Source organism: Delphinapterus leucas, chromosome 1 (assembly GCF_059928025.1).
Source record: "Delphinapterus leucas isolate spDelLeu-1000000601 "Yukka" chromosome 1, BTC_Dleu_Yukka2, whole genome shotgun sequence".
Taxonomy (NCBI): Eukaryota; Metazoa; Chordata; class Mammalia; order Artiodactyla; family Monodontidae; genus Delphinapterus; species Delphinapterus leucas.
Window position 1 is genome coordinate 164,135,806 of NC_143129.1, and position 19,112 is coordinate 164,154,917.

Below are 19,112 nucleotides of genomic sequence, written 5' to 3' on the forward strand. Positions count from 1 at the left end.
AACCAGAATGGAAAAGAATAGAAAAAAGAATGTATATATATGTATATATAACTGAATCACTTTGCTGTACGGAAGAAATTAACACAACATTGTAAATCAACTATACTTCAATAAAATAAAATTTAAAAAAATAAAATAAAAATACAGATATATTTTGAAACAGAAAAAAAAGAAAGAAAGCACGCCAAGTGTTTAAGCCAAAGTTCTAGAGCAGTGAGTATGTCAGAGGTCCCTGCTGTGTCAGGTATTAACCTTTCAGTTGCTGGATGGTACAGATGTCTGGGGGATCCCAGGGGAGAAAGTGAGGTGATGGGAAGCTGGAGGGGCACTTAGAGGACTTGGAGCAGCAATCGATAAAAACATTTCACTAAATTAGCAAGCATTTGAGCTGCACTGGTACAAACCAGCTAGGTGTTACCCCTGTCTGTGAAATGGAAGAACTGACACCCAGCTGATCAAAGGGGTGCCGGCAGAGGTAACATCCATCAGCTCTGTGACGTGCTAGGAGAGGCAGGCCTGAGGCAAAGAGAACACCAGAAGCTTAGCAAACACTAGGACGGAAACGGCTGCCTTCACCTTCCTGCTCCCCACCCCAAGCTCCAGCCCCAAGAAACAGACAAATCCTAATAACCAATGCCAAGTGTTGGGGGGAATCCAGCTCCATCTGCAAATGGTACCAGTGTCTGAGGAATAGCAAATATGAAAGAACAGAACAGGACTAGGTGGCAGGAGAGACTGTGGCTCTCCAGGAGTTTCCTCCTTAACTAAGGAAAGATAGAAATCAGGGTCCCTCCATGAAAGGCCTGGCCAGGCCCCCACTAGTGTTCTGGACGCAAGGCCCTTTCCTCCTCTCTGTGCTTCTAAAGTTCTCTGACCCAAAACTCATTCAAAGTAGAGGCAGAGGCTCCAGAGCTGAGCTAGGAGGTCTTTGTTCTCATCCAGGCCAGGACCCTTGAACTTGCTTCTCTCTTTTGAGCAGCCCTTGGGAAACGGACTTCTTGAGCATGGGAGACCAGCTGCTGGGGATAGAGCCTGCCTTCCAGGTGAAAACAAGAGATGCCCTACATCTGACCTCAACATAAAGAGGAATTTTCAGGATAGAGGTTGTGTTGCAGAATCCAAAGCTGAGGACTGTGGTAGGGACGCAATCAGGAACTTCAGCGCCCTGAGAAACCCAGGCATTGGCTTTGCTTTTCTTTCCAACGGCAGACTGACTGCCCCTTTTTCCTGGTGTGCATGGTGAAAAATGCCCACCGCCAACAGCTCCTTCGTTTACAGCACCTTCATTCATGAGAGCAGCCAGCTTCAGGCAAGGCAGCACGGCTTCGGTGCCATTCCAGGGTTCTGGAGATGGGATGTGATTGGCTCAGTTTGGGTCAGGTGCCTGCCCTGACCAATCATTGGTGGCTTGGGTGAGGGGCGGAATCACAGGTATGTTTGGCTGTTCTCCCCGCCCTGTGGACACAGAAGGGGCGGGGCCATTGCTAGAACCGGGATACTGGGCAGAGAGTAGACAGAAGGTACCCTCTACATATGATTTAGCCAATGTCACTTAGCTAGAAAACGGCACACTGGGTTCAAAGACTCCTGTGTTCCTTCCATTCTGCTCCATTTTAGGGTTATGAAATGAAGGTCATTGTGCCCCAGGGTGGGGGAACACCAGAGGTGAAGCCCAGAGCCTCAGACTCCAGTAAGGGTTCAGAGAGCTGAAGTCAGTGAGTAAAACAGTGCTTCCCAATCCTGGACTCCCTTCTAGACTATAAACTGGGGAGGACTGTGTGCGTCTAGCATGGGTCCTGGCATGTAGGAGTCCTTGGTAATTATTTACGGAAAGAAGGAAGGAAGGAAGGAAGGAAGGGAGGGAGGAAGGAAGGGACTGTGCTTCTAAATCACTTCTAGAGCTTGGTGCAAAGAAAGGTAACAATCATGAGTAATATGTATTGAGCACTTAGTATTCTGAGACTTTGCTTGTATTAAATCATTAATCTTCACATCCAATCAAGTAGCTGAATATTATTATTCTCTTTTGTTCTACTCCCTTTTATAGGTAAGATACTGAAGCTCAGAAAGGTGAAGACGTTCACCCATGTTCACTGGGTTAGTGGCAGAACCATTGCAAATCTGAGCAGGCAGGCTCCAGAGCCTCCGCGCTCAACCACAGCACCACACAGCCCCTCAAGGTGTCAGCAGCCCACCCAGACTTAGAGAATCAGAATGTCTGGGGGCGGGACCTGGGGATCTGTATTTGAACAGCTTTTACAGCTGATTCTGATGCACAGCCAGAATTAGACCTAAAACTGTAAATCTGAAAATTAGCAGTAAGCCTGGGGCCATGTGATTGAAACAAATAAGGCTGCCGCCAGGCTTTTAAAGTTTATCTGATCATATGGACATGAGGCTTGCCAAATAATGTTGACTGATGGTATCCCCTTTGTGAGGAGGGAACCCAAACCCAGATCAATTACAAAGAACCCTCCAGGGACCTGAGAGCAGAAGGCCAGCTCAGGGGACCTGCCTATGAGACATTTTCCAAAGGGGGTCCAGCCACAGGCCACCATCCTCGGGAGAGCTGGGATTGACTGTGTACCTGCCTAGTTCCTGGACTTTGATCTCCCATCTGACCTCCTTCTCACCCCTGCTCTGATCTGACAACTCCTGCTGGGTTGACCCCACTTCTGACCCTAGCCTGCCCCAGTTTTCAGCCTCACAGCTCCAGGCTGCGAGCTCACATGACAACAGCTCGAGGCAGGACAATATTCATATCAGCCATCAGTAATGGGAGCAAGCTACCATCTCTTCTAATAATGTAGTGACAAATGGAATATTCATGTCAAAAGAACTGTGACTTTCAGAGTGGAATTCAGGTATCTCAAACCAACTCTGCAACTGTCACTGAGCATGAGATGTAGAAAAAATAAGAAATAAACAGCCCTTGGTACTAACTGGCACAATGTTTTTTCATTCATTAAACAAATGGTTACTGAAAGCCAATTCCATGATGGTTTCCGTGTTAACACTGAGGGCAAAAAGGATGAGCAAGACATTGTGTCTGCCCACAGGGAGTTCCTTTATGCTCACTTCTGCTGTGGGATTCAGAGAAGATGATGCTTCCAAGATTAGCCAGTGAACTGGGCTGAAGTAAAGAAAGGCTGCAGGATGGCAGTTCAGAGAGGGGGTGGTTCTAGATTTTGTCTAAGGTTCCAAAATACCTCAAATACTGGACCAGCCTATGGAAGCTTGGAGGAGCTGGTAATGAGCCTCAGAACACAGACATCTTTTTAAAACCTAGGGTCTTTGTAGATATAATCAAGTTAAGATGAGGTCATACTGGATTAGAGTGGCCCCTACTCGGAAAGGATTGGTGTCCTTATAAGAAGAGGGAAATTTGGACACAGGCACACAGGGAGAATGCCATCTGATGACGGAGGCAGAGACTGGAGTGATGCACTCCCAAGCCAAGGATTGCTGGCAACCGCCAGAAGCTAGGAGAGGGGCACTGAGTAGATTTTCCCTCTGAGCCCACAGGAAGGAACACATCCTGCTGACACCTCGGTTTTAGACTCCTGGCTTTCCGAATTGTGAGAGTAAATTTGAGTTGTTTTAAGCCACCTGGTTTGTGATGTTTTGTTACAGCAGCCCTTGGAAACTAATATGACCATTATTTGGAAATCATCCCACAGATGGATGTTAACAGAGCCCTCAAAGGCACCAGTGGCCCTGACATCTCTCCAAATGTTCACTAAAGATGAGTCATCATTGTGTCTCTTGTGGATCTCTGAAGAGAAAAAAAAAAAAACAGCATCAGCCTGACTCCCCCATGGGAAAAGGAAGAAGTCCTTCCACACGATTATTTAGCAGGAAGAGGATGCTAGGGTGTGGGGAGGAGGGTTGACAGCTGCTTTTCTTCCCCACTGGGGACAGCCCAAGAAAAAAGGGGGCTTTCATCACTATAAGAGGATGTCAAGTCATTTACTTTCACTCATTCAGTAAACACATGTGGAGCACTTACTGTGCTGGGCACTGCTGGGTACCAGTGGAGAGTATGTGTGTATGGATGGGGGAGGAATGCTAAAGAAATAGAACACTCATTCCCTGAGTTCTCTGAGCCAAGCTGGAGTGGGAGGCCTGGGGCATAGTGGGTAATTAACATGGACTTGGGAATCAGACGGTCCAGGCTTGAATCCTGGTTCCACCACTGACTTCCATTGTGATCTTGGACAAGCTACTTAATCCCTGTGGGTCTTCATTTTACTGTATCAAGTTAGATGATGTATATATAGCACAGGGCCAAAGTAAGTGCTCAATACATATTAGTTGTTTTCATTGTTGGAAGGTAAAGATGTTCACCAGAAATAGCTCAGTAAAAGGTAAAGCGCTTATGATCAAGCAGGACCTCTGTCCAGTTCAGACCCTCATCACCTCTTACCAGATACTATCTGATTGAATGCTCAGAACAACTCCAGGAGGAAGTTAGTCTCATTTTACAAACAATGTAACTCTGGTTTGGGAATGTAAAAAAACTTGGCAAAGTTCACAGAACAGAGAATGTGGCAGAGTCCACATTCAAACTAGAGCTCCCAAGCACTTATTCTTCCTATTGCAAGTCAGAGGGGGTAAGGGGAAGCATATAGTTGGGAGAGGGCCCAAAGCACTTCACTTAAGGCTATGGTTGCCTCTATAGAAAGTATGTTGTTTGTATTGGGCTTATATGTTTATTTTGTTTAATTAGCAAATATGTCTCTAGGGCTTCCTATTGGGTGTTCTAAGCACCCTATGTTAGTAACTCATTTATCTTCACAAGAGCCTATAAGGTGGGCACTGTATTATTCCCATTTTACAGATGTGGAAATAGAGACACAGAGAGGTTAAGCAAGTTTCCCAAGGTCACACAGATAGAGAGTAGTGGAAGCAGGGTTCACACTTGCTTCTTCGGCTCCAGAGACAATGCTTTTAACCACCGTCTACACTGCCCTTTCAGGGTGGTGGTAGAATGGCTGTTGAAGTGTGTGGATGGGAGAAAGGGGAGAGGATTAACACCCACCCTCACATGCCACCCTTTGGTGCTATTGCTGCAATAAGCCCTGAGTAATTTGACAATATAAGGTGAATGGCAGGATGGTGCTGTTTAGCCCTGGGATTCTCTCAGTCAACAGCTTCTCATCTCTGGCCCACTTCCTGAAAACTCTTTGCATCTCAGCTTTGGAAACCCTTTGAGCACAAAGAGCTCATTTCCTGTGGCCAGGAAGGACGGGACGAGTTCCTGATGACACTCATCTCCCTCATTAAGGCGCTCATAAAAGTGTTTCAAGAAGCCTGACTTATGGCTCCGCTGTTTGTCAAGATCCCCTTCTGCAAGGAACCACTCCGGTAATTTGGCGCTAGGAGATATGCAGGAGAAACCAGCTCCTTTGAGTCAAGGAATTATTTATGATCCTAAGAAGAGAGGATGTTATTTGGAGAGATAACAAGCCTTCACCAGCACAACAGGCTGTTTAATATGCCACAAGGGATGAGAGACAGCTCCAGAATTCCAAAGCCAGCTAGGAAACCTTGAGAAATTCTGTACTTGGGTTGTCTGTTCCTATGTGTCAATAACAGCTAACAATTATGGAGGTTTTACCTCTGAGCCAGGGCTTGTGCTAAGTAATTTTTACATACTAATCCATTTAATTCTCACACCATTCCTATCCTATTTTACAGATGAGGACATTGAGGCACAGAGATGTAACCTGCCCAAGTTCACACAGTTAGTGAGTAGCCAAGTCAGGTTTTTAACCTATTTAGGTCTGCCTCCAAGTTTGGGCTCTTGAACATCCAACAACACAACTTAGGAGGAAATTGGGTTTTAAGTCAGCCCAGTAAGGTGAAATGTACATATATGCAAAAATTACATTTGTTAATCCCTTAAAATGCCTATAAAGTTTAGTATATTTGGCTTGAGGCATTATTATTTTGTCCAATAATTAGAGAACCACTGAGCTAAACTAAAGGAAGGAGCAGAAGGAAAGTCTAAATGCAGATGCCTATGCTTTTAAACAATTCAGTCTTAGGCAAACTATCAAATCCTTATGGGTAAAATGAAGAGCTGAGAATTATAGTGTCCTTAACCCACTTGCGGGGGTGACTCTATTTTCTTTTAATATTTAGCCTCTGTGACCTTAACACATATCACCTGTCATGTGATATTTTACAGGATTAAGAAAGAACATGGACACATCTTAAGAGGAGAGGAGAGGAAGTTCTGTTAGAGAAGGGGTTCTAAAGTCCAAGTCTAAATTAAATGAACCTGGTACAATGAGACTAGCTTTGGAGCCAGATAAACCCTCATCTTCTACTTCCTAGCTGTGTAACCTTGGGCAATTTGCTTAACTTCCCAAAGCCTCAGTTCCTCAAAGTGTAAAATGGTCATAGCAATACCATCATGTTGAGAAGATTGAATTTAAAAGTTTATAAAGTAGCAAGCTTGAGTGTAAATCATAGTAATTACGCAGTAGTTCTTAATAGCTGTTTGACCAAAGACAGGTCACCATCACCTCTCTGGGCCTCATTTCTCCTCATCTGCTATTTAGCCGTAATTGTTCTGCCTGCTAACCTCAAAGGTCATTGTAAGGAAACACTAAAACACTGTACAAAGTTTCTATAAGGATTTTCTCAGCTACTTGGTACACCTGGAATTGTGAGGAGGTGCTGGGAGACCCCTGCTGGAGAAAATAACTGAGGAGAGTCTGGGAGCCTGAAGTCAGAAATGGGCTCAGATCTCCAGTTCTGTCATTCAGTGTGGCTGTGTGACTTTGGGGGAGTGACCTACCGTCCCTGAGCCTCCTCTTTCCCTTCTATCAAGTGGGGTTAATAGTCCCGACATCACAGGGTTATCCCGAGAATCATATTCTGCAGAAAAGTGTTAGGCACGTGGTAAATGCACGATAAATGTCTGCTGAATCTGAATCCTTCTGAGAGGAGCCAAATTCAGCCCCTCTCCTTCCGCGGGGTGGGAAACGTGCGGATGCCTCCACAAGGAGCTCAGGTAGGGGAGATGCTCCGTGCCTCCCCACTCCCCCGCCCTCCCAGCCGTTGCCGTGGCCACCGGTTCAGTCCCGGAGCAGCACCTGGGCGTGTTCAGCCCAATCCCCGCCTTTCCAGAGTGACCATTGGCTGGAGACGCCACGTGATGCACGCTGGTATGCTAATATATGGTAATCGCCCCACGCCCCTCCTCCCCGGGCCTTGGCCGAGTAGCCAGCAGGGTGCGCGGCGCCGAGCCGAGGGGGCGGGCTGAGGGGCGGCCCCCGGGAGAGAGCGGCCAGGTGGAGGAGGAGCGCGAACGCGACCGCAGGTAACGGGCGGGCGCGTGCGCGCTGGGGCCGGCTCGCGGCGGACTTGCAGCGCGCGGGGCACTTGGGCCGCAGCTCTGCCGGCTTAACCCTTTGGGCACCCAGCTGTCACGGTCGGGCCGCGCGGGGCGGGGCATTGCCGTGGGCACCGGCCGGCAGGCGGCGGCGGCCCGACCCGGGATCCGCGGTGGAGGCCGAGCAGCCCAGACCGGCGGATCGACCGGCCGCAGCGCGCCCGGGGGCCGGGACGCAGCCGAGCCTAGGGCTGCGGGGCAGCTCCGAGGCCAGGGCTTGCGGGAGGCTGCGGTGTAGCTGCTGAAGTACCGGCACTCGCGCTGTTTCTCGGGTCGCCGAGCCCCTCCCGCGCAGAGGCCCGAGCCTCACCAGCCCGTGGCCTTGCGCGGCCTGCGTCTCCTCCGCGCATCCCGCAGAGTGCGAGGAGACCCAGGGGTCGGGCCTGACCTCGGCGCCCCTCCCCAGCCGCGACCTGACAGTCCAGCCGCCGGCACTTTTGACCCGGAGTCAAGCTGGGGCCCCGGTGGGACGAAGGCAAGAGTGGTGCTTGGGGGCCACCAGCCAAGGGACCTGGGGATTGTCGGTGCAGGGAGGAGCGGACAATCCCCTAAAGCAAAGGCAGGCCCCAAGATTTGCCAGGTTTCAGAAGGAGGGATGCCCGAGAAAGGCACTGGCCCCTTGTTTTCTGTGCTGGGCGATGACCTGACACTCATGGGAAAAGGTCACTGCTGGACACCTGGATCGGGTCTGTCATGTCCAGAGGAAGCGGCTGTTTTGCGTGAGTTTCTAACAAATTTTTTATAAGGCCAGGATTAAATTCATCTTTCTCCCTCATCCTCCTCCGAGGTCTGCTACAGAAGTGTGTTCTTTTAATTACCCACCCCCTTCACCACCAATTCACTAAGATTGGTGGCAGCTTTAGGCTTACAGTGTAATTTAGCTTTCACTACAATAGAAATGGTAGGATGGGCCATGTGCCACTAATATTAAGCTTGCCCTGGGAGCTTCTCGGAAGTGTGTGTGTGTGGGAGGGGTGATGTTTCTATCACCAGTGCAGAGGAAAAACTGGCTAATGTGCCAGTGATATCAGTAGAATTTCCTTTATGAGTCTAAAGTCCTTTCTTCTAAATCAAGGAAGAATGTGGTTACACATGAAAAGTACCAGGAACCAATTTGATTTTTGCAAGTGAAGTGCAAATTGCACTTTCATGTTGCTCTTGATGTCTTTTATCATGCAACAACAAACTCTTGCTGTTTGCCAGGCACTCTGCTATGTCTTGGGGATGCAAAGATGAATAAGATAATTAGTCCTTGTCCTCAAAGAAATAGTGGGAGAAACAGAAATAAAATTGCCGGTAAAAGAGATAACAGCATAATAGATGTGTACATAAAGAAGCACAGAGGAGGGAACAATTAGCTGTCTGAGAGGATCCAGGAAGGCTTTCCAGAGAAAAACATGTTTAAGGTCTTGAAGGATGAATAGGAGTTTGCCTTGCAGAGAATATTGGGAAGAACAGGAAGGGCAGCCAAAGCAGAGGAAACTGTGAATACAGACACTTAAGGAGCATGGTATCTCTAGGCAATGGCTTTATAGTGCAGCCATGGCCTTTTTCCTTTCTCGATAAAGTAACCTAGAATTTCTAATTCCCACCACATTTTCCAGTGAAAATGCAGCTGTAGCTCCAAGGTAGAGGGGTGGAAAACTGGGCATAGGTATGGCGCTAGAGGCATCATCCCAGGAGGTCAAATCTAAACCATACAATAAGGGAGTAATATGGGTCATACCCAGGGAAGCCATGCTGAATGTCAAATCTGTGAGGTCAGATTTGTGAGACCTTGGGAAATGAGTAAGCAGATCAGAAGCTGGAAGGATCTGGACTGTGATATGGGTCAGGACAAGCAGTTTGGGACTGAGACCATGAATCATGCAGAGATGATAGAACTTGCTGTTAGTGGTGCCAGCCCTGGAGAACGGGGCTGGATCTGACAGCTTAAAGCAACTGCAGAAAAGGACAGCACCATCTCTTCAATAGACTATTTCCAGTACTTCCTTCTTTCTATTCTCTTTCCCTCCTTACTATTATCGTCTTTTGATCCAGTTTCCACTCGTGATTCACTTTTACTAGGCTTCTTTTACTAAGGTCTTAGCTACCAGAGCAAAGAAAATCCTGTTCTGCTGCCTTAGCCTCCACTTCTAGAACTATAAATAGTCCATTTTACCTCATAAGCCGTCAATTTAGCCAGCCTATTTTTACTTCCTGACCATTTGGAAACAGAGCAAGGATGGGCCCAGAGGTGGTAAAGTAGACCTCATCCCCAAAACCCACCTAATGTTTGATTCAGATAACAGCCTTTTAGCTTTGCTTGAACCAAAATTTATTTTTAGAATGGATCACGGTGAATTTTTGGCAAATACCCCATCTTGAACTCAATTACAGATCAAGCCTCATAAAGAACGTGACACTGGGGGGATATGCCTAATGTGGTCTGCTGAGATTGACAATTCCTAAGTGCTGGAGAATCACGGGTGCTATTTAAGCAGTCTTCTCAATCAGCATGTTTACTGAGCACCTGCTTGTGTGTAAATACTGTGCTGTATTTGTGCTTTGGAAGAGATAGGAAAATGAGAGAGGTAGTGTAGTCCGGGGATTATTCTCAGCTAAACAAGGATTCAGATCCCAGTTCTATCAGTTACTTGCTGTGTGACTTGGACATGTTATTTGACTTTGTTTCTTCATCTGTAATAATGCCACCTACTTCGTATACTTGTGAGGATTCAGCGTAAAGCAATTCTTCTGTAATTTTCAAAGTGCTAAACGTGTGATATTATAGGAGTTGAAAAAAGAGAAAGATCATTGTGGACTATGATTATCAAGGAAGGCTTTTTTCAGAGACATGTTGGATTTTGTTATATAGAGAAGGAAAGTGGGAGGGATTTCTAGGTGGGGAAAAAAATGTTCATAAAACACAGGACCGGAATATGGAAGAAAGTTTTCAGGGGTCAGTTGATAAAACTGACCAATGTGGCAAGATCAGAAGGTTTAACTAAAGAAGTTGTAAGATTGGAAGTGTTGCTTGAAGCCAGATTTTAACAGGCATTAATGCTGAACTAAGGAGTTAGGACTTTATCCTGTATGATGGAAAGTCTGAAGATGTTTGGTTAGGGAAGTGTGTGCTTATAAAAGTAGTATTTTATGAAGATTCTCAACAACAATGTGGAGAATAAACTTTAGTAGGGATAGAAAGAGAACTGTACAACCAATTAGCAGGTTATTTGAATAGTTTAGATATGAGGGGGTTAAGGGGTTGAATTCGGGTGACGGCAGTGAAAATAGAAAGAGATAGGCTCCATGAGTATTATAAAGGAAACATGAAAGGACTCTGACTGATAGATATGGAGGACAAGAAATAAGGAAGAATCAAATATAACCTTGAACATAGGTGACAAGGTCAACAGAAATAGGACAGACAGAAAGGAAAGCCAAAAAAAAAAAAAAGAAAGAAAAGCCAGTTCGGGAGAGAAGAGGAAAAGCCAAGTGCTAGATCTCTGGAGGTGATACTGGAATTTATAAGTGGATGGATCCCCAAAATATTTGGAACTGGTGGGGGGGCCTAGTGTTCAAAAGAGAGAAGTCAGGGAGTCTTATACGTAAGTGATAATTGAAGCCATGAGATTAGCTTAGTTCCCACTTAGTTGTAAGCAGTATAACAGCATAGAAATAGAGGTGTAGAGGACCAAGGCTGGAAAGTGGAGATTGCCCACATGCAGGGAGGTAGGAAGAAGAAATGGGGTCAGTATGGTGAAAAATAAGGAATATCAGAGAAGCAGAAGAACCATCTCATTTATTCACCCAACGAATGCATTCTCTTCACGATCATTTATTTATGTACCTGATAGATGCAAGGCCTATTAGACATGCTCTTAGCCATGAGGGTATAGTATCACAGAAGTGAAGCAAAGAGAGGGTTTCGAGCTGGAGGGATTGGTCAGCAGTATGAAATGTTACAGAAAAAGTTGGGAAATGTCCATTATATCCCAACAGGGATCATTGGTGACTTTTTGAAAATAATAGCTTCAATTCCATGGGGGATGGCCATAGGGATATTAAATGCCAGATTAAAGAGGATGGGGTCATGAGATGTGGGTAAGAAATGGAGACAGCATGTAGATCACCCTTTGTATGTTTGGCAGTAAAAGGAAAAGAGAGAAATAAGAAAGAGGTTAGAGAAGGCAGAACAGTCAAGCAAAAAGATTTGCTGTTCCCTACCTGCTTCATTAATTTAGTTGCCCTAATATATCATTCTCATTCTTTCATATCCTTGATAGCAGTTCAGCAATTCATTTCTTAAACTCACTGCTTTGAGATTTACCCGCACGTTTCATTTAACAATAATAAGATAGCTACCATTTATGGAGTGCTTACTGTGTGTTAAGCACTTTGTATACATTCTATTCATTATCCCATTTAATCCTCACAGTACTGGATTACAGCCATACAACCTCTTGGAAGCATGGAGCGGCTAAATAAACTGCCTATGATTGCATAATTTTTTAAATAAATTTATTTTATTTATTTATTTTTGGCTGCATTGGGTCTTCGTTGCTGCACACGGGCTTTCTCTAGTTGCAGCGAGCGGGGACTACTCTTCATTGTGGTGCGGGGGCTACTCTTCGTTGTGGTGCGCGGGCTTCCCATTGCGGTGGCTTCTCTTGTTGCAGAGCTTGGGCTCTAGGCGCGCGGGCTTCAGTAGTTGTGGCACACAGGCTTCAGTAGTTGTGGCTCGCGGGCTCTAGGGCGCAGGCTCAGTAGTTGTGGCACATGGGCTTAGTTGCTCCGCGTCATGTGGGATCTTCCCAGACTAGGGATCAAACCCGTGTCCCCCTGCATTGACAGGCAGATTCTTAACCACTGCACCACCAGGGAAGTCCCTGCTCACATAAGTAATGAGGGGCAAAGATGGAATTTGGACCCAGCTCTGACTCTCAGGCTCAACGAAAGGACCATACTATGCTGTCCCTGAAGGCAGGGCCAACTTCATGGGTATGTGACCTGTGTCACCTCCCAGGGCCCTGCATTTATAAGGGCTCCACACTCAGTTTAATGCTCTGTTGTTGCTGTCTTGAAATTCTTAATAATTTTTTAACAAGGGGACCTGCTGTTTCGTTTTGCACTGGGCCCCACAAATTATGGAACCAGTTCTACCCGAAGGTATCAATATTCCCTCCTAAAGCTGGGAAAACATTTTGTGCTGTGTAATTCCTTTTGTTTGCATAGCCTAAAGTCCTTGCTGCGTCATAGTACAGGATCACATTTTCCTGTCTTCTCATTTTGGACTCCTGGTATAAAGGGCAAAAGGGGGATATTTGGAATTTCAAGTATAGAGCCAGTATGAAAAGAGTAGAGAATAAAGAGGCAAGGAATTATTTACCCAGAATGGCTTCTGGAAACTCACCCATCATATCATGAGAGAATTATTGGATAGAGTTACTGTCCTGATTGTGTTGTTACTCCCAATCTAAATAAGAAATGGTTAATTTCTATTTCTTGGGTAGTCAGATGTTCCCAATTGGTAGGAAGCTAGGAAGACCGTTTCTCAACCTACTGAAACAGAAATTGGGGGTGAACAGGTATAATACAAATTGCCCTGATCTGATGCCTTTTTAGCCAGACTGGTGCCCATACCAGGGACTGTCCAGCAGGTTTGAACCATGTGGCTCTGTTCACCACATTTGCCTTGAATGTTCATGTCCCACTCTTCCCTTTTTGGCCCATTCTATTCCTTCATCTACCTGTATGGATCATGAAAACGAGAAGCGCTTAATTCTCCATATTGTCTCTCACTTTTGCTTTGTAATCACTACTTGGAACTGAGAACAAACTAAGTTTTTCTGGTTTTCATGGTGATTGCTCTCTCAAAAATAGCATTTACTCATCCCCAGGCTCCTCCCACTCCGGGTCTCTCTGAGTAATCAGCTGACCAGGTGCTGACCGAGTCCTGACACCACTTGATACTAGCTGACCACATGACCAAGTCCTAACACCAGCCAACCTAGATTCCTTTGCATAGGTTATCAGGCAAGACTGAGTTTGTGTTGCCATCACCAGCGTCATTCACATCCCAGAATAAGAGTGCTTACTCTCACTTTCTGTCCCCATCATGGATCAGGTGAGCCTAAGAATATGTGAGATTAAAAATATGAAGAGGGCTTCCCTGGTGGCCCAGTGGTTGAGAGTCCACCTGTCAATGCAGGGGACTCGGGTTCGAGCTCTGGTCCAGGAAGATCCCACATGCCGTGGAGCAACTAAGCCCGTGCGCCACAACTACTGAGCCTGCGCTCTAGAGCCTGTGAGCCACAACTACTGAGCCCAAGTGCCACAACTACTGAAGCCCACGCGCCTAGAGCCCCTGCCCTGCAACAAGAGAAGCCACCGCGATGAGAAGCCCGCACACCGCAACGAAGACGCAATGCAGCCAAAAATAAAATAAAAAGATAAATAAATTAAAAAAGAAAAGGTTCAAGTGTTACATCTCAGAAGCATTTCCCAACTCACTTTTAATGAATTAGTATCCTTCCTCTCTGATCTTCTGCTACGCTGTAACATCTCATTATAGCCCTTACCACATTGTTGTAATTGCTAAGGACTCTGTCTTTTCCTATCCATAGCTTCAATTCCTAAAACTGTTCTTTGAACATAGCAGATACTCAATAAATGGTTGTTGAATATACTTAAGAATGGCTTGTACCTTTACATACTTTTTACTCTATTCTTTAGAAAATATACGTATACTGTGAAGTAACTGGGATTATGCCCTACGATAAATACAGCCTTCATCTCCCTATCTAGAAGCTCATGTATCATGGTTGTTGAAGGTGTAAAGAAAACATCGTAGAAGTCAAAGACTTCTTGACTTGCCAGCTTACCTTCTCCAAGGAGGACTTCTTGAGCTTGTTTCTGTCTGTAAGTCCCTGCTCCATCCATACTCTGAAACCAATTCTGGCCCTTGTAGGAAATTATATAATGAGCCCCTAGCCCAAAGATACTTGATTCAATAACAAAGCCAACATTGGTTCACTAGCTAAATATCTTTATGTAAGCAGGATCTGGGTCTGACTTATCCACTGCTATATTCCCAGCACCAAGCACTGTTAGATGCTCAATAAATACTTGGCGAATGAATTAATGATGCTCCATTCTCAATATTCATATCCCATTCCTTCACCCAGGTCCTGAGCTCTGATCACCCAGAATCTTAGGCCTGAGTTCATCATTTCACAGGGCTCAGACTTTCTGTGTTGGTCCTTGACTTATCTCTTCCTGCACCTTATCACAGCTGATCTTGCTTAACTCAGAACTAAGTAAGGTACCTCTTCCCCTCTTGATCTTCCTAACTAATAATATTGGCCAGATGCCCTTTAGGAGAATCTTCTTTTCCTTACCTATAGCCAGAAATATCCAGCATGCATATTTGATGTGTTTTAAAATTTTTGAACTGAAGAGAATTACATTCAGTTTTGGCCAAAAGCCAAGTTCCAAGATTTTGTAAGTCTGTTCAACTGATTAACTTGTAAGCTTCAGCAGTTCAATGCAAATTAGTTTTTATACCAACCGGCAAATCAAGGGAGGGGAGGGAATTAAGTGAGTGTGTAAATATGGTTACCAGGGAAACTTTTCCTGACAGAAGAGGGAACCTCACAGGAATTTGTGCAGGCCCAAGAAACCAATGTAACCTGACCTTTCTGTATTCTCTTTCTGATGGGGGAAGAGAAGGACATAGAAACCATGGGTACAGATAAAGGTGGCTTTAGGCTTTTCTAGAGACTTGAGGAGTTAAGTTCTCCCTCTTGAAGCGGGACTGAATATTTTCCCTAGGGGAAAGATGACTATTATTAGGCACCCGTTCCTTCTGAGGAAACATCTGGAAATGCGGAGCTTCTCTGAAGCTGTCTGTGAAATAGTTTTCATTCATTCAACAAATATTTATCCAGCAGGGAATATGCTTATAAGAGTTGGAGGACAATATGAGGTTGTTGTACTGCACCTAGCGGATGTTCCTTAAATTTTGTCTAAATTAATTTTTTCAGTGGAGGGTGATATGGACTTAAATATTTAATGCTTTTTTAAAGAATAAATTTCTGTAGAAAAAGCATAAACACAATTGTATCTTCTGCCGCATCTCTATTCCCGGATGATCACTCCTGAGAAGAACCTAACTCATTGATCCATAAAGCCACGCCCCAAGGTGGATGTCATCTAGTGACAGTGTCCTCTAAATTGTAGGTGTCGTACAGTGAAGGACAGATCCATCTCCACAAATCCATCTCCTTGATGGCCCAGATCACAAGAGAACCTTCTGATTTTAGCTAAAAACGGTGGGTGGTTTAGGGTCTATTCTTGGCTGTAAAATGCATTTGGATTGAAATGTGCAACACTGTCCCATACCCGAGGCCTACTGTTCAGTGTCTCTTTTTATACTTGAATATACTGGAGTTTTGTACTGTACACGGTGCCTTTCACTGGGCTGCAGAGAAGCAGTAGAGGGTCATGGTTAACAGCACAGACAGGAGAGTCCGCCCTGCCTCTACCCCTCATTAGCTGTGATCTTCACAGCCCTTCAAATCTTCACCCTCTTTGTGCTCCATCTTCGTGTGTATATGGAGATAATAATAGTACCTGCCTGGAAGGATCGTAGAATTAAACAAGTTAATACGTGTGAGGTGCATAGTAAGTACCTTTTACTATTTCCTGTGACCTCCTGGATATAGGGTCGATTGCATTTCAAGGAGGAGACTGTTGAGATACAGAAAGGTATGATAACTTCCCCAAAGTTGTACACTAAATTTGGGCTCAGATGATTTTCATCCTTAATTTAGCACTGAAAATTCCCATTCTACGTAGTAAGAGACAGAGAAAATGAGAATTAGAGTATGAAAGAGGAACTTGGCTTTTGGAGCATTTTGAAATAGGGGTTACTTCACAGAAGATGGTGACACTAAAGCATATGAAGATGAAATTGCTTTCTCAAAGGCACAATGAGTGTGAGAAATGGTTGGGAATAATATAAGATAGGGAATATCATACTGGGTCAGGCCTGTAGTATATCCAGCCTCAAAATCTGTCTCTGATCATGGTAACAAGGACAATTAGAGGGGAGTATTGTAGCTGCCATCAAGATAAAACCTTCTAATTAAAGGGATGGACCTACCCATCCCTAAGTGTCTTTTAGTATCCTGCCATGTCTTGTTCACCCAAGTATTTAAGATTTATTTCTACTTTTGGTCTTTAAAATCTGTTCGTTTTTTCCACGCACATTTTTAAAGCTTCTGTACCCACATACTAATAGCTAGGGATATGAAGAAGACTCGAACCCAATCCTGGCAGCCCAGCAGTTTATGAGGGAAGACAGACATGGAAATATCGATCATGGTATTGTACTTAGTGCCATAATAGAAGTATAGACAAGGTGTTTTGAAAGCTTAGAAGGGGAATCACTTAGCTCTGCTTAGAAGTGTCACCTTCTGGAGAAAGATACATTTGAGATGAGGAGTCCCTCAGGCAGACAGAGCACCTCAGAGAGGAGGGGCAGCGTGTGCAAAGGTGGGGCGTGTGTGTGAGAGCATAGTACACATGGGGGGTTCCAGTAACCCCACATGACGGGAGCATGACGTATGACTCGGGCAGGGGCAGAAACAGGCTGAAAAGTAGGTCAGCGTCAAACACAGAAGGCTGGTTTCCAGGCTAAGGAATTGGGACTTCGTGTCAGAGGCCATGGGGAGCTGTTGAAGCATTTCAGGAGAAATGTGATCAGATTCTTTTCAGAGCCTCACATCCCCAGTGTGGAGGCTGGTTTGGACAGGAGTGAGATAGGAGACAGAACCCTGGGATGAGAAGGGAACCTTTAGCTCAGCTTCTCCCCTACTGCCAGTATTTTTACTATTGCATATGTACATTTACATTTGTTCCTTCAACCCAGATTTATTGATGACATGCAGGGTACTGGGCTAACTGCTAGGGATGTAAGATCAACAACCATCCGTATCTTGGAATTGCTTGCAGTGTTTTCTTTGTCCTGAACCAAAGCTTTCTTGAGTTTTGAGCTTTCCTGGTCTATCTTCTACTTCATCTCAGTCCCAGTGCTGGTGTCTGGGGTGTAAAAAGGAGTTGGTGTGTGTTTATCTTGTCTGTACTCTTCATCATTTACTGTCCCCATCATACCTCCTTCCTCTCAATCCTCTCATCTTTCCAGAGCGCAAAATTCCAGTCATTTAATGAATTCCTGTAGAAAATGAATCTATTACATCCCTTTTTTAGACTTCGCTATTTAAATTCTTAACTTTCTCTTGTTTCCCCCAAACCTCAAGTGCTGTATGTTAGCACCCTTGGTCACACATTAAACTCTTTGGACCCTACTTCCTGTCCTTTACTGGCTTATAAAATCCTTACTTTCTTCATTCTTCTTTTCTTGTTTCCTCAAAGATGTACATACCAGAATTGCAGATTGCATTATTGACTTTGCTTTTTCTTTGTGGTGTTAGGGCCTTTCACCCATGAGATCACAGTCCCTAAAGGGAAAACTCCTTTACCCCTGAAAATTGATAACTTGAAGATGAGACGATATTTCTATTTGTAATAGAATAGAAGATAGAGTTTTATGAGAAATAGTAGTATTTATTACATAATAATAAATTATGATTATAATTTACCGAGTACTTATTACATATGCTAATTTCCATGCTAGGACATTATGTGAGTTCTTATTTAATCCTCACAGCAACTGTAGGAGGCAGGTACTCTCATTACTCCCATTTTACAGGTGAAGAAACTGGCTACAAGGGGTGAAATGATTCGTCCACCATCATATCACTAATACAGAATAGAGGCAGGTCTTGAACTCAGGCCTGTCTGATTCCAGAAGCGAAGTTCTTCACTACTCTGTAGTGCAGGGTAAACGTGCAGGGTCTGAGAGGGGGTACCCATGGTCATTAAGAGTGAGCCAATTATTTTCAACCTTCCTTTAGTTATAACTATCATCATCAAATCTAGTTTCTCCCAATTTTCTTGATTTTTAATTGTCATTTTAATAAGCTATTTTATTTGGATCACAAAACGGCACAATAAGTTTCTAGTAACATTCACCCCTCCGCAAAAAGTCTGTAATGTTTATCATAATTTTAAAGGTTTGAGTTTGCATGTTATGTTATAGAAGTGTTGTAGTTCACTGTGGATGCTATGCTGACAGTTTGGGGACCTACCTCCAGGTGGATAGATTGTGCCTTGGAATATATTTGCATATCGTAACAGGTTTGTTGTAGAGAGAACTAAATGTCCTTTCTAAAAAATTTTTTTAAATTTTTATTGTAGTATAGTTGATTAACAATGTTGTTTATGGGCTTCCCTGGTGACGCAGTGGTTGAGAGTCTGCCTGCCGATGCAGGGGACACGGGTTCGTGCCCCGGTCCGGGAAGATCCCACATGCCGTGGAGCAGCTAGGCCCGTGAGCCATGGCCGCTGAACCTGTGCGTCTGGAGCCTGTGCTCCACAACGGGAGAGGCCACAGCAGTGAGAGGCCCGCGTACCGCAAAAAAAAAAAAAAAAAAAAAAAATGTTGTTTATGTTGTATTTCCACACAAGATCAATCTACCCCTGGTGATGAATGTAGCAGGCTGAATGATGGCTACCCAAAGATAATTAGGTCCTAATCCCTGGAACTATAAACAATACTTGTAAGGAAAAAGGGTCTTTGCAAGTGTGATTAAGTTAATGA

At 44.7% G+C, this 19,112-nt stretch overlaps 1 protein-coding gene across 1 annotated transcript in view; it reads left to right on the top strand.

The window, feature by feature from the left end:
• Positions 1 to 7,579: 7,579 nt before the first annotated feature.
• The window catches only part of PHC2 (polyhomeotic homolog 2), a 101,867-nt gene continuing 90,334 nt past the window's right edge, over positions 7,580 to 19,112 (top strand). The window contains exon 1 of the mRNA XM_089896573.1: positions 7,580 to 8,124. The gene's annotated coding sequence lies outside the window, so the exon portion shown is untranslated. The remainder of the gene's footprint in view (positions 8,125 to 19,112) is intronic.